Source organism: Bos grunniens, chromosome 18 (assembly GCF_055505025.1).
Source record: "Bos grunniens cultivar Pamir isolate PY7600 chromosome 18, Bosgru_T2T1.0, whole genome shotgun sequence".
In the NCBI taxonomy this organism is placed as follows: Eukaryota; Metazoa; Chordata; class Mammalia; order Artiodactyla; family Bovidae; genus Bos; species Bos grunniens.
The window spans coordinates 38,664,263-38,679,371 of record NC_141182.1 but is presented as its reverse complement, the minus strand read 5'-3'; the positions used below and the strand labels follow the sequence as shown (position 1 = coordinate 38,679,371).

General features: G+C 36.3%; 1 long non-coding RNA gene across 2 annotated transcripts; it reads right to left on the bottom strand.

The window, feature by feature from the left end:
• Positions 1-1,893: 1,893 nt before the first annotated feature.
• LOC147353506 (uncharacterized) lies at positions 1,894-15,107 on the bottom strand. 2 transcript variants are annotated; one of them, XR_015145695.1, is made up of 4 exons: positions 14,913-15,100; positions 14,212-14,413; positions 3,211-3,258; positions 1,894-2,080 (listed from the first exon to the last, which is right to left on the bottom strand). It is a non-coding gene; the product is annotated as an uncharacterized LOC147353506 (long non-coding RNA). The 2 variants fall into 2 exon arrangements; XR_015145694.1 differs by lacking the exon at positions 14,212-14,413 and having other exon boundaries at positions 14,913-15,107.
• Positions 15,108-15,109: the final 2 nt, after the last annotated feature.

Below are 15,109 nucleotides of genomic sequence, written 5' to 3'. Positions count from 1 at the left end.
ATGATTCCAACAAAGAAATTAATTTCTTCATGACAAGAAAAGGTTATCCGAAAAGGGGAAAACACAGGAGACTGAGCTTTCTGCTAATAAAACGGACAAATATCAGTTTAGGCACTGAATTCAAAGCTGTTTTATGCTCTGCAAAATCTGAATTCCTTGTAGCTCATCTACTACATTGCTTTAGAGACATACACACACATATACATACATGCATATATAGATACATACTTGCCTGTTACCTTTTTTTTCAAGTTTCCTAGTTTTAGCACTGAAAGTTTCATGATCTAGAAACTCAAGCCTAGGCAAACTGGGAAGATTAGTTACCCTAATGTACAGCTCCCAATCCATGCACCTTGCATGTATGTGCTTATGTGTATAACCCCCATACACTCACCATCCCAAGCCCCCCAAAATGGTTTCCTATAACTTACAATGAATTTATTATCTCTTTAGAAAATAAATTGGTGTTATAAAAATAATCTAAAAGCTGTTACTTGTTTTGTGACTATATTAATAAAATATGTAACCAGCAGTGATCAAATCTGAGAACTTAGAAACAGCCATTCATCACAAGCCATCAGACCTACTCTTTCCTAAAAAGTTTCATGTTTCATTCATATGTTGATAAGCATAAACTTCTTACAATTATGCTCCGTTTTATAATTATGAGGAAAAACTCAGGCATTCTATAGGTTCAAATCTCAGCTTCACCACTTACCAACAATGTAGCTTTAAGAGAAATTACTTGACCTATCAATTCTCTACTTTCTATTATAGGGTTTTCATGATTATTAAATGATGCTGCTGCTGCTGCTAAGTCACTTTAGTCATGTCCGACTCTGTGCAACCCCATAGAAGGCAGCCCACCAGGCTCCCCCGTCCCTGGGATTCTCCAGGCAAGAACACTGGAGTGGGTTGCCATTTCCTTCTCCAATGCATGAAAGTGAAAGTGAAGTCACTCAGTCGTGTCTGACTCTTCGAGACTCCATGGACTGCAGCCTACCAGGCTCCTCTGTCCATGGGATTTTCCAGGCACGAGTACTGGAGTGGGGTGCCATTGCCTTCTCCTATTAAATGATGCAATATATATAAAATGCTTAGCATAAAATTAATTCCCAATAAAAGTTACTTATTACTATCATTGCTATCAGTATATTGTACGGGTAAGAACTTGCAAGTGCACTGAAGGAGGCAGTCACCCATTCCTGTCTTCTTTGATGGAAACATTTTCTATTAAAAACAATTTATTTCCTTTTATAATATTAAGATTTTCAGAATTATTCTTTCTGAATGTAAAAACTAAGAGAATTCTCAATAGTTTACAAGGTTGTCCTTATAATAAGATTAATTACTTCTTTACATGGAACTTCTTCCAATTACTGAGTTTCAACATTGGATATAATAGTAAAAGAAGAGAATAAAAATCAAAGCTCCTTGCTCTCTAACTTTAATAAAGTATAATATTTAATGGGCTAAAATACAGGTGGTAAAGTTCTACCTGTACTAAAAAGAACAAGTAGAAACATTAAATCAAAATAGAATCAAATTATATTTTAGAGTTTGAGGAAATCTTTAAAATCATCTAATCCAATGCCCTCATTTTATAAGACCCAGAAAAGGTGATTTGTCCCATGTTATATGGCCAGAATTAGAAATAATACAAGAATTCAAATCTCCTGACACCTACTGCAATTATCTGTTAATATGCTTCTCTCCAAATCACAAGTGAAAATCATAAGACAAATTCCTTTTCCAAAATTTCTAATAAAAATTATCTTCGAATACACAAAGATAATTATGGGGGAGTGTGACGAGAAAGAGGAAGGAAAAATAACTAGTATTGGGTTGGCCAAGAAGTGCCTTTGGTTTTTTTAGGTAAAAATAAGAGACACATTTTTTGTTTTCACCAAGAACTTTATTGAACAACGTATTCACCGTTTTGTTCTACTACTTTCTACCATTATCAAGGCAACTTCATAATTCCATCTTCCCAAAACCTTTTTATCTTTTTGAGCAAAGGACTAGTCCAGGTGCCTTTTACAATCTTCCAGGAAACTGAAATTCTTCCACTAAGAGACTTCTGTAAAGATAGAAATAAAAAGAAATCCAAAGGTGTGATTTCTGGTGAATATAGCAGATGAATCAGAAGTTCCTAGCCAAGTAACAGTTTTGCTTGGTCATCAAAGAAACATGCAGTCTTGCATTATCCTGATGGAACATGTGTTTTCTTTTGACTAATTTCAAATGCTTTTTGTCACGTGCCGCTTTCATTTGATCTAACTGGGAGCACTACTTGTTGGAATCAATTGTTTGGTTTTCCAGAAGGAGCTCATAATAGAGGACTCGCTTTCAATTCTACTGTAGATACAACATCACCTTTTTTGGATGAAGATTGGACTTCGATGTGGTTGGTGGTAGTTCATTTTGCTTGTCCCATGATCTCTTCAGTTCCACATTATTGTACAGTATTTACCTTCCATTACCCATCACAGTTTGTTTTAAAAATGGAGCATTTTCATTAAGTTTAAGTGGAGAATTGCATGCAGAAATGAGACCAAGAAAGTAAGAAGGTCTTTTCACTTAACTTATGTGAAAGCCAAACATCAAAGTGAATAACATAACCAAGCTGGTACAAAAGATTTTCAATGTCTGATTTGGATATTCTGAGTATATTTTGAGAGCTATCTCCTCCGTAGTGTAACATTGACTGTTTTCAATTAATATTCGAGTTGACTGCTATCAACTTCAACTGGTCTATCTGACAGTGGAACATTGTCCAGCGAGAAATCTCCAGCATGAAACTTTGCCACTTCTGACATGTTCGACCAGTCACAGCACCTTCTCCATACACTGAACAAATCTTTTTTTGTGCATTTCAGTTGTGTTTTTATCTTTCTTGAAATAATAAAGCAAATATGCCAAAAAAATTTTTTTCTTCTACCTTCAATATTAAAACAGCTATACAAAATTCACCAGTTTTGTGAAGTTTTTTTTTAAATGAACACTGATATGACAGCTGTCACAATACAATCTAACAAAATTGTTTTGCATGAAGTTAAAGACAACTAAGCACTACTAGAGTTATCTTACAGGAAAAGCCAAAGAAACATTTTGGCCAACCCAATACTATGTCATAGAATATACTTTGAAGTCTAACAGAGAGCCACCTCTGTCATTTCTCCCTTCTGCAACAACAGCCAAAGTACTTACTCTATCTGATCTTCAGGTTCCTCATTTGTAAAGTGGGAATAATATCACCTAGAACAAATAACATATAAAAATGGTTAGAACAGTACAAGTTGGGAGTCACACTACCAAACGCAAAATTTTAAAACCACAACCTACTTGTTTGACCAAATTATATAACCTTTTTGAGCCACATAAAGTACTTTAGCACAGAAAATGACACATAAAAATTGCAACAAGTTTTAATTTTATCAATACTGTATATAACTCACCAGGCACTTAGTGGGCAGTGAATAATAAAAATAACTACCACCACCAAAACACCTGCTTTTAAAAGTAAAATAGATGACAAAGGTAACATGCTTTATAATATTCAATATCATCTATCTTAAAATATGCCTACATATATAAAGTTCATTAGACTGGGATTAAATGTCAATTTTTATAAGTACATTAAGCAAGAGAGTTCCAGAAAAACATCTACTTCTGCTTTACTGACTATGCCAAAGCCTTTGACTGTGTGGATCACAACAAACTGTGGAAAATTCTGAAAGAGATGGGAATACCAGAACACCTGAACTGCCTCCTGAGAAATCTGTATGCAGGTCAAGAAGCAACAGTTAGAACTGGACATGGAACAACAGACTGGTTCCAACTCAGGAAAGGAGTATGTCAAGGCTGTATATGGTCACCCTACATTTAACTTATATGCAGGGTACATCATGTGAAATGCCAGGCTGGATGAAGCACAAGCTGGAATCAAGATTGCTGGGAGAAATATCAATAACCTCAGATATGCAGAGGACACCACCCTTATGGCAGAAAGTGAAGAGGAACTAAAAAGCCTCTTGATGAAAGTGAAAGAGGAGAGTGAAAAAGTTGGCTTAACTTCATTCACTTCATGGCAAATAGATGGGGAAACAATGGAAACAGTGACAGACTTTATTTTTTTGGGCTCCCAAATCACTGCAGATGGTGACTGCAGCCATGAAATTAAAAGACACTTGCTCCTTGGAAGAAAAGCTATGACCAACCTAGACAGCATATTAAAAAGCAGAGACATTACTTCGTCAACAAAGGTCTATATAGTCAAAGCTATGGTTTTTTTCAGTAGACATGTATGGATGTGAGAGCTGGGCTATAAAGAAAGCTGAGTGCCGAAGAACTGATGCTTTTGAACTGTGGTGCTGCAGTCCCTTGGACTGCAAGGAGATCCAACCAGTCCATCCTAAAGGAAATCAGTCCTGAATATTCATTGGAAGGACTGATGCTAAAGCTGAAGCTCCAATACTTTGGCTACCTGATCCGAAAAACTGACTCATTAGAAAAGACCCTGATGCTGCACAGACTGAAGGCCGGAGGAGGGAATGGCAGAGGATGAGATGGTTGGATGATATCACCAACTTGATGCACATGAGTTTGAGTAAGCTCCAAGAATTGATGATGGACAGGGAAGCCTGGAGTGCTGCAGTCCATGGAGTCACAAAGAGTTGGACGCGACTGAGTGACTGAACTGACTGACTGATATTATAAGTATCAAGTAAATAATTCTATAGTGACATATTTAAGAAAATCTGTGGCTTTCAGAGTATTAAAATTTAAACTTCTCAGTTCACAAGTCAGAAAACACGACATAAAGTCAGAAGTTAGGTAAGAGCAGAAGTATTACAAACAATGAAATAAAGATAAAATTATAGCATCAGTACATTTGAAAATCTGTAGTAGACTGCATATAGAAGAAACCATATGTTTATTATGACATGGTTTTCATAAATTCCTAATCAAAAATATAATAAAAGGAAAAGAAACAGTAGAAAAATACATTCAACATATCACCATTTAAGAGAACCAATTCCCTGGTGATTAGAAAAGATCTATCTCTGAACTGGGTGGAAAGGCATGATTCCTAAATCCAAAGGGAAATTAAAACCACAAAGTTTAAACAAAACAGCATGAAAAAAAAAATCAATACCTTACAAAATAAAAAGGAATCATTTAGTTTTCAGCTTTCTCTTCACAAAAATTCTATTTTTATATCTGATACATTGGTTTAAGATACTATCATGTGTTCAAGCTCCAGTTGTAGGAAAATACCTGTTTATCTCTGCTACTTTTAAAGGTAAATAGGAGATTTTGTATTTAAGTTACAATGTGGAATACTTCAGAGTAACCTCATGCCAAAATGGCACATTTCTGAGGGATGCAAAGGTATTCAATAAAAAGCTTTTAAAGGCATATTTTTAAACTTGCAGCAGGAAAGCTTTTCTGTGTCAAGACAGTAATTCTTTTAACAGCATTGATCAAAATGTCATTCTTTTATGAGTGTACAATACCTTTTAATGGCATACAACAAGCCATTAGGGTTATACACCTCTGTACAGCAGACAGCTTACTGGAAAAAAGGGAACACTGGCCAAGATACAGTCAGTAGGTTTTATGCTTCTAACAGGCAACCTTTTCCCCCCTAGCTGCTTCATTGTGAAATCCACAACTGAAATTATCCAAAGATTAAGTATAAGCTCTCTTCACTTCCGTAATTTGGAAGCATTTTCACAGAGGCATAAACTGCAAGGTCTAAACTGTATCTCTGTAGATACCATGAGATGGCCTTGAAAACTGCCTCTCACCAAGGGCCAGTGAGAAATTATTCATGAAGATTAGAAAAGAATGATGGTTTTATTTACTTTGCTACTTTCTGGGGAAAGAAGAAAGTGAATTTAAAAATTGTTATGAGATAATTACTTTTCATATTTATTTATAAAGCCAAATAGTAAAGGAACATTAAAGTTACATAATATTTTACCATAAAATATCTATCTTCATCAACTAATGTTGATTAGGTAATTTTTCGTAAAGGAAACCTATTTAAAAATCATCTTAAAACAAGTCCTTGTCTTTGGGACATTCAGGCTTTAAGAGAGAAAATAAATTCTGAAACTACTTATAAAACTTAATCACATGATTATACAAACTCACACAAAAAAAACTTTCTTCAATTTACTAAATTTCTAACCATGCAGGAAATGAAGAGCTAAGGGACAGAACATAAACAGAAAGGGAAATTATTCCTGCTTTTCATGTTAAACCTTTATGGGTTTTTCACTGTTAAAGCTAATATGACTTGAGTGTAAGTAAATTCTTAGCATAACAGAAATATCCCAGATATTAATATATTGACTGTAGCCTAAATCTCCACCTTCTGAAAACTATTCAAGGCCTTTACAGAGCTTAAAAAAATGTTACTGGTAATAATTACAGTCCTGCACCAAAAAGTAAAATTCAACCTTACAGACAATATCAGATGAATCTCATAAAGCTTTTCCCTAAAAGAAAGTTTAAAAAGTAGAAGAATCTATCTCCTTTTAAAGGTGTGAATATGTAGGTGAGGGTGTGGGTATGTGGATGTATAGTGGAAAGACAATGGTAAGAAAATAAGAAAGCTTTCTTTCCAAATTTTATCAAATTTTCAGGCAATGTAGAGAACAAGTGTATCTGCACTGACTCCATCATTGTAAAGTCGCTCAGTTGTGTCCAACTCTTTTTGACCCCATGGACTATACAGTCCATGGAATTCTCTAGGCCAGATTTCTGGAGTGGGTAACTTTCCCCTTCTCCAGGGGATCTTTCCAACCCAGGGATCGAACCCAGATCTCCTCAATTGCAAGCGGATTCTTTACCAGCTGAGCCACCAAGGAAGCCCAACTCTTTGTGACCCCGTGGACTATACTGAAAACAACTGAAATGCAAAGTAATAAACAAAAACATTTTAAAATCATACCAGTTGATAAAAATAGTTAAAAAGAAAAAAGAAGAAGAAGTACCAATACAAAAATCTAAATGAAAGTGGAAATTCAGAGAAGGCGGTGGTGTGCTGAATCTGCTTTTGCCCATTTTAAACAGAGTTAAGATGTACAGATCTGGTTTGGAACGAAGGAGAGAAGACAAATAAAAATACCACCTAAGAGTCTAACAAGAGGTTGTCCATCCAAGAAGCTGAGAACTCGGTTACGGTGATCCAAGAGTCTGGGTTTAAGGGACTATAAGGAAAGCTATCTTGGAAATGAGCAAAACAGGGGAAAAAAGAGCAACAAGTTGCAACCACAATCTAGCACTCAAGTAAATGTACACACCAAATTCACATTACCTGAATGGGTCCAAATAAATAAATAAACATAAAATGGCACGCAACTCTTCATACCCCAAGAAGCCAGAATGCAACAAACACGAATGTTAACTGGTGGAACAAACTTATTAAATACACAAATAAACAAGGCACTGTGAAAGAGAACCAGTAAAAACAAACCTATAAGGATTTCATATCTTGGAATTATCACAAAAAGATTATATAAAATCCAGTTTAATATGTTTATAATAATTTTTAAAGTGAAAAAACATCTTCATAGAACAGGAAAAAAAACAACATATGACATAAAATGTTCACAAGACATTTATACAAATTAAATACACAGTAGTTGAAATTTAAAAACCCAGTCAAGAGGTTTTCACACATTATTTCAGAAGAGACTAACCTGCCCAACTAAAAAATAGCTAGAGAAAGTAGGTAAAATATGGAAAACAACAATGTGAAGGTATTAAAGAGCTACCAAAGGCAGTCAAGAAGTATAAAAGAGAAGTTCAGAAAGCTAAGCTCAACTTTCAGCATGGGCTTTATTAAGTCATTTGTCAATCCTCAGACAGGAGGCAGAGAAGCTAAGCAGAACTGTTAGTAGTAATCACATATAGGGGAAAAATATTTTGAAGTTTCAGCACTCAGGCTTCCCTGGTGGCTCAGTCGGTAAAGAATCCACCTGCAATGTAGGAGACTGCCTGCAGTGCAGGAGATAAGAGTTCAATTCCTGGGTGGGTGGGGAAGATCCCCTGGAGGAGGAAATGGCAATCCACTTCATAATTCTTGCCTGGAGAATCCTATGGACAGAGAAGACTGGGGGGTTACAGACCATGGGGTCGCAAAGAGTTGGACATGACTGAAGTGACTTAGCACACATGCACACATGTCTTAGGGAAGCACTGCTTCTAGGGGAGAGGACAGTGAGTGACTTAAAAGTGACACTATTTGGATGTTTAGTGGTAAGGAGAAAGAAGAAAACAAGAGAGAAATAATAAATGATCCTTCAGAAATAAAAGGAAGCACAAAATTAAAGAAAGGAAAACTTCACTTTCCAAACAAACGCACCATAAATTTAAAACACTGCCCTTCATTATAGTAACAGAATAGGGTCCTTTTGAACTAAGAAACCTTGTAAACTCTCTCACAACTTTCTATATAAACTAGTATCACTGGTCAAGAAAAATAAAACTTTTAAAATGGATCAGAAAACAGTAGGCAACAACTGTAAAAATCATTATGAAATAATATAGAACATAAGAACAAAAACTCTTCAGCTGATGAACACTCCTCTCCAAAAAGAAAAAGGGAAAAAGAAACCATAAAGAAAACTATAACAATGTCTCAAATTGAACCATATATCGTTAAACCAGTATTTACACATATTTTTCAAAAACCTTAAATCAAACATTCAATAATTCAGAACAGAAATAGAACAGAATTGGGCAAAAATCTTCACTTTAGGAAGATGTGAAATAAAAGATAACTGGTCTCATGAAAGAAACTGAGAAGACAAAAAATATTTTAGAAATAAAAAATCAATTATAAAGTACTCAAGAGAGAAAGGGATTGAATGAAAATACAAGGGGCACTGAACAAAAGACTGAATATAACCAAGGGAATAAAACAAAATGAAGGAAGATTGTAATAAGGATCAGGGAAACATTATAACATACCAGAGAAAGAAAGAGGACCCAACATATATAAAATTAAAGAGCTAATATTTAAAACTAATTAAAAAATAACCAAAATAAGAAAACACATGAATATTATAAAGGTCTAAGAAGGGCCTGGGAAAACTGATACAAACAATTCTGAGATCTATTAAAAACACATAATTAGACTTTAAAGATAGAAAAAATTATCTGGGATCACTTGCAAAGAAAGAAAAATCAACTTGGGATCAGACTACTGAGCAGTAACCTACAAATAAAGATAACAGGAAGGTAGGAATCAAATTATTTTATTTAAACTGATGAAATTGAACAGTGAAATCTTAAGTAAGCAAAAGAGGGACAAAAATAAGGGCATTATAAATAACAATATAAAGACAACCACTAGAACAAAAATATAAACCTTCCAAAATGCCAAGGAAAATACAAAAAGGGAGGAACATAATACAAAATGAAAGCGAGGAAATGTAGTAACATATACATGTGTGCGTACGTGCTCAGTCACTTCAGTTGTGTCTGACTCTGCGGCCCTGCAGACTGTAGTGCGCCAGGCTCCTTTGTCCATGGGATTCTCCATGCAAGAATGCTAGAGTGGGTTTCCATGCCCTCCTCCAGAGGATCTTCCCCACCAGGGATTGAACCTACTTTTGTTACATTTCCTGAATTGGCAGGCAGGTTCTTTACCACTAGCACCACCTGGGAAGCCCCCTAATATATGAGAGTCCCTTGGACTGCAAGGAGATCCAACCAGTCCATTCTGAAGGAGATCAGCCCTGGGATTTCTTTGGAAGGAATGATACTGAAGCTGAAACTCCAGTACTTTGGCCACCTCATGCGAAGAGTTGACTCATTGGAAAAGACTCTGATGCTGGGAGGGATTGGGGGCAAGAGGAGAAGGGGACGACAGAGGATGAGATGGCTGGATGGCATCACTGACTCGATGGACGTGAGTCTGAGTGAACTCCGGGAGTTGGTGATGGACAGGGAGGCCTGGCGTGCTGCGATTCGTGGGTCACAAAGAGTTGGACACGACTGAGCGACTGATCTGATCTGATCTGATTAATATAATATTTTGTTAGAATTGTGTCATATCAATAAATATACACAGATTTCCTATTAGAAAAAACCTACAATGTTGAATTAACTCACAAAGCCAAACAACTCTAAAATGTATTAGAGAAGCTCATCTAAAATAAAGTAATTCAATTATTAAAAATACAAGGGCTAGCCAATGTATTCTATGCAAACAGAACAATAAGAAAGTAGGTATTGCAATTCTGATATCAGATACAGTAGAACTAACACCAAAAGCACTGCATACTAAAAGGAACATTTTATGATCTAAAAGCCAATTCAAAATAAATATAGAATAGGAATATATATGTGTCAAATAATACAATGAGTATCATGATAAAATAGAATCAAGGAGAAGTAAAGATGCAAAAAAATAAAGAAAACAAAAAGAAGACATCAACATACCAAACTCAATATAAGTATTCAAAAAATATAAAAGGATGAGGAATATATAAACAAGCTATGTCAATATCTTTATCTTTAAACTCCTATAAGAAGTAATTTCTTTTTTAAGTACATATGAAACTTTCATAAAAATTAACCAAATGCATGTGTCTCAAAGAAAGCTTCAATATGTTCCATAAAGTAGAAACAATATAAAAATACTTTGATCAAATTAAAAACAAAAGATTATCTCACCATATAGTATTAAAATTTTGTAGCAATGTCTTTGGTGAAAGGGGAAATATAAACTGACATACTGAATGGAATGGTTAGATTTTAAACTACTAACAAGACCAAGAGCTGATGTGAATGTAGAATAACTAGAACTGTCATATGCTGCTTATTGGAAAACAAATGAAAACTTTGGGCAAAAGTTTGGTAGTATTTTAGGATGTTAAACATTTATCATATAATTCCTAGGTAGTCATCCAGCAAAAGTAAAAATCTATGACCACAAAAAACCTGTAGGGAAATGTTTATGGCAGCTTTATCACTAACAGCCAAAAACCTGGAAAAATCCAAATGTCCATTAACTGGCTAATAGATAAACAGATTATGGTACATATGTACAATGGAGTACTACTCACACACAAAACATAATAAACTGATACATGCAACAACATGAATAAATCTTAAATTCATTTGCCAACTGAAAGAAGTCAGATATAGGCCGCATACTACAGAATTCTATTAACATGATGTTCTCAAAGTACAAACCTACAGTGGCAGAAAGCAGATCAGCAGTTGCTAAGGGATAGGTATGGGACCTGAGAAATGATGATAAAGGATCATGAGGTAACTTTACAGACTTACAGAAATATTCCATATCTTGATTCCATATCTTGATTATGGCAGTAGTTTACAACTGTTTATATTTGTCAAAACTCATAGAACTATATTCCTAAAAAGTGAATTTTACCATATGTAAATTAAGCCTCAGTAAAACTGACTTCTAAAAGAGAAGCAATCAGGGAGTGGGGAAAAAAAAATTACATCCAAGAGAACAAAGATCAGAATGACTCCAAATAATCTTACAACACAAGGCAGAAGGCAATAGAATATTAAATTAGTACTCAAAACACAATTATATATCCACGTTAAAAATAAATCTTTTGGGCTTGCCTGGTGGTCTAGTGGTTAAGAATCTGCCTGCCAATGCAGGGGACATGGGTTCAATCCCTGATCTGGGAGGATTCCACATGCTGGGGAGAAACTCAGCCTATATGCCACAACTACGAAGCCAGTGTTCTAGAGCCCGTGGGTTGCGGCTGCAGCTACAGAGCCCGCAGGTCCTAGAGTCCATGCTCTGCGCCAACACAAGCTACTGCAATGAGAAGCCAGTACATCTATCTCAATGAAGAGCAGCCTCTGCTCACCTTAACTAGAGAAAGCCTACACACAGCAATGAAGACCCAGTGCAGCCAAAACTAAATAAATCTTTCAAAAATGAAAGTTAACCAAAAGCATTTTCAAGTAAAAACAAAACAAAACAAAACAAAAACAGAATCCATTTCCAACAAGCCATCCCATAAGCAATGTTAAAGGAAAACTTCAGACTGAAGAAAAGAAATGAAAATTTGGATCTACAAGAAGAAATGGGCTTCTTTGGTGCCTCAGATGGTAAAGAATCTGCCCACAATGCAGGAGACTTGGGTTCAATCTCTGGGTGGGGAAGATCCCTTGAAGAAGGGAATGGTTACCCACTCCAGTATTCTTGCCTGGATAATTTCATGGACAGAGGAGCCTGGTGGGGTCGCAAAGAGGTGGACAACAACTGAGACACTGACACTTCATAAGAAGAAACAGAGTGCCAGAAATGGTAAGATGTAGGCAAATATTAATAAAATTTATGCTCATTTTCTTAATCCATTAAAACCTCCTCACAAATAAACTGCTAGACTTGGATGGATGCATGCTGTTTTCTATCAAATCTTTAACAAAAAATAATACCAATCCTGTACAAAATTTTTTAAAAAATAGAGAAGAATATAACACATCTCAGATCATTTAGATCTGAGTCATTTAGTCAGACAACATTGCCATAATGCTAAAATCAGAAAATCACAATAAAGCAAAACAAAGACCGATCTTCCTTATGAACACTCAAAAGAAAAAAAAAATTAAGATCACATTAAAAGACATAAAAACAATCAGGATATACTATATTCATGGATGGAAAGAATGAATATGGTAAACATGACAGTTCTTCCCAAATTAATGTAGAATATACACACTAATTCCTATCAAAGCAATTCCTGTCAAAACCTAAGAAGATTTCTCATTAAAATTAATATAGAAAATCAAAGGGCCAAGAATAAATAAGAGAACAGCTTGGTGTGGGAGTAAGGGGAGCAGTTTAACCTACAGAATATTGTCTTCTTTCAGATATAAGGTAATTAAAACACCAGAGGCAAATGAAATAGACTAAACGAGCTCAAAAACAAAGGCAAACATATATTTATACAAACTGTATGGGAACGTGACATTACCCATTCAGTCAAGAAAGGATGTCTTATTCCAGGGCTTGTAAATTTTTTCTATCAAGGGCCACATGGTTAATATATTAGGCTTTGAAACTCATATAGTTTCTGTCACAACTACTCAATTCTGACCTTGTAGACAACACGAAAACAAGTGGATGTACCTGTGTTCTGATAGAATTTCATTTACATAAACAGATAGTGGACCAGATTTGGCCCGTGGGCATGTTTTCCAAAAAGCAACAAAACAACAAAAAATTTTTTAGTTAAAATCATTTTTCACACATAATACACAAAACTAAGTTTAGTGTGGGGAAAAAAAAAACACTTGATGATGTAAATTATAATCAGGACAAGCTACTGGAATTTCACAATAAAAATCATTTTAATATAAGGCATCCAAAACATTAAGGCACAAACCTTACTTTAACTCTTTAGGTTGATCAAGTATTTTCCTAATTAATGTAAAAAGATACAAAATCTCAAGTGTGAATGACCTTTCTACAATTCTAGAAAGCATTTCAGTGACTTCTCTAAAATTCTTAACCCAGTGCTCATTTGAAAGTGCTAATACAATTGCTTCTAGGTTTCTCACTTTCCCACTTTCTTCAGAACAAGTCTCAATTCAGAAATTAAATGACGGCCATTTAAAAGAAGTAGAACATTTAGCTGCTTTGGCTGTTTCTTTCTACTTTTAAGAAATAGAAACACACTTCTAGAATACTGAACTGGAGTTCTTTGGTACAGATTTAAAACTCCCTGAAATTGATACAAAAAATTTGCGTATTATGTGTCATACTGTACACAAAAGCTTCAAGGTTTTTCTTGCTTCTTAAAGGGGACTATGCCCTCACATATCCCCCAACCCCAAGAAAGTTAAATTATGTTAAACCTCGGTTCCAGAGACTGGACATACAGAAAATCAAGTTGAATTATCAAATTAGAAAGAAAAGAGGATTTTCATAGTTATAGACAGGGATGTCAGACAAAATGTTCATTCATACTATAGAACTCCTTAAAGTGGTTCTGAATCTCAACTTGAAATTCAATAGTGTGGTGTGGTGAGGGGAGTCAGATCATAATAGACACAGAAGGTTAATGAAGAGAAGACTTTTCAATGGGAGTTATTTTGTTTGTTTCGTTTTTTAATGTTTCTGATCAAGCCTCAGAATTTCATTTTATTCCAAAAGGTCTATTGGGTTTCTTCTAAGATCCAGACAGTACTCACAATGCCAAAATGAAATGTGTCAACAGGGTCCGACCAAGGATAAAGTAATCATGTTTTCGACAGGAATCCGCTCATTCAGAATCAGCAACGGGGTCAAGATCTTACATTTCTGTAGCGTTTTATACAGAGCTTGCACTTGCCGCTTTCCACGGGACCTTTATTGAGTCTCAGTTGGGAGCAAGTGGACAGCAGCATCCTATTCCTTTATAAGGAAAGTTCTGGACTCAGTTTGTGAGATGTGGGGCGCTCCCCAGGACGCTCGGGAGTTTCCCACCCTATCACGGACAGGTAGAAAGTTCCTGACAATGTGGGTGATGGAGAGCAGACTATAACTAGGAAAGAGGTGGGAGGGTAGGAATGAGCCGGGAGTCAAGTATGCTTGGGGGAGGTGTAAGCACGTCAGAGTTGGAGGGTTGCTACTGAGGAGGGTTGGAAGGTGAGAGACACCCGTTCGTGAAAAGAAAAGGGAGGGGAGACTCCCTCCTGGAGCGACAGAAGCGGGGCGGGAGCGTCGTCTCTGAGATGAGAGGAAAACGTCGTGAGGGAAGAATCTAGAGGCTGTGAGGAGGGGAACAGTGAGCCTGCCTCAGGAAGGGAAGTTCCAGCCCGACTGAAGTCCCCCATCTCGAGGCGACCTGTTTAACGCAGCGCCCCTGCTCCTCGGCCGCCCTTTTCGTCATTCTCCCCTCAGGGTCTCTCACCACCGAGTTTGTTGGCTCCTGCAAGACGCCCAGCACCATTGTCACCTCATGAACTGTCCGCGCCACAAATTCAAATCAGAGTTCCAGAGCCTAGCGCTCCGAACTTCTCCCAGAGTGAAGGACAAATGGACCAATGGAAGCCCCGCTGGCCACAGACGTACAAGACGGTGGGCGGGACGAAGGGTCGGGGTGGGCAG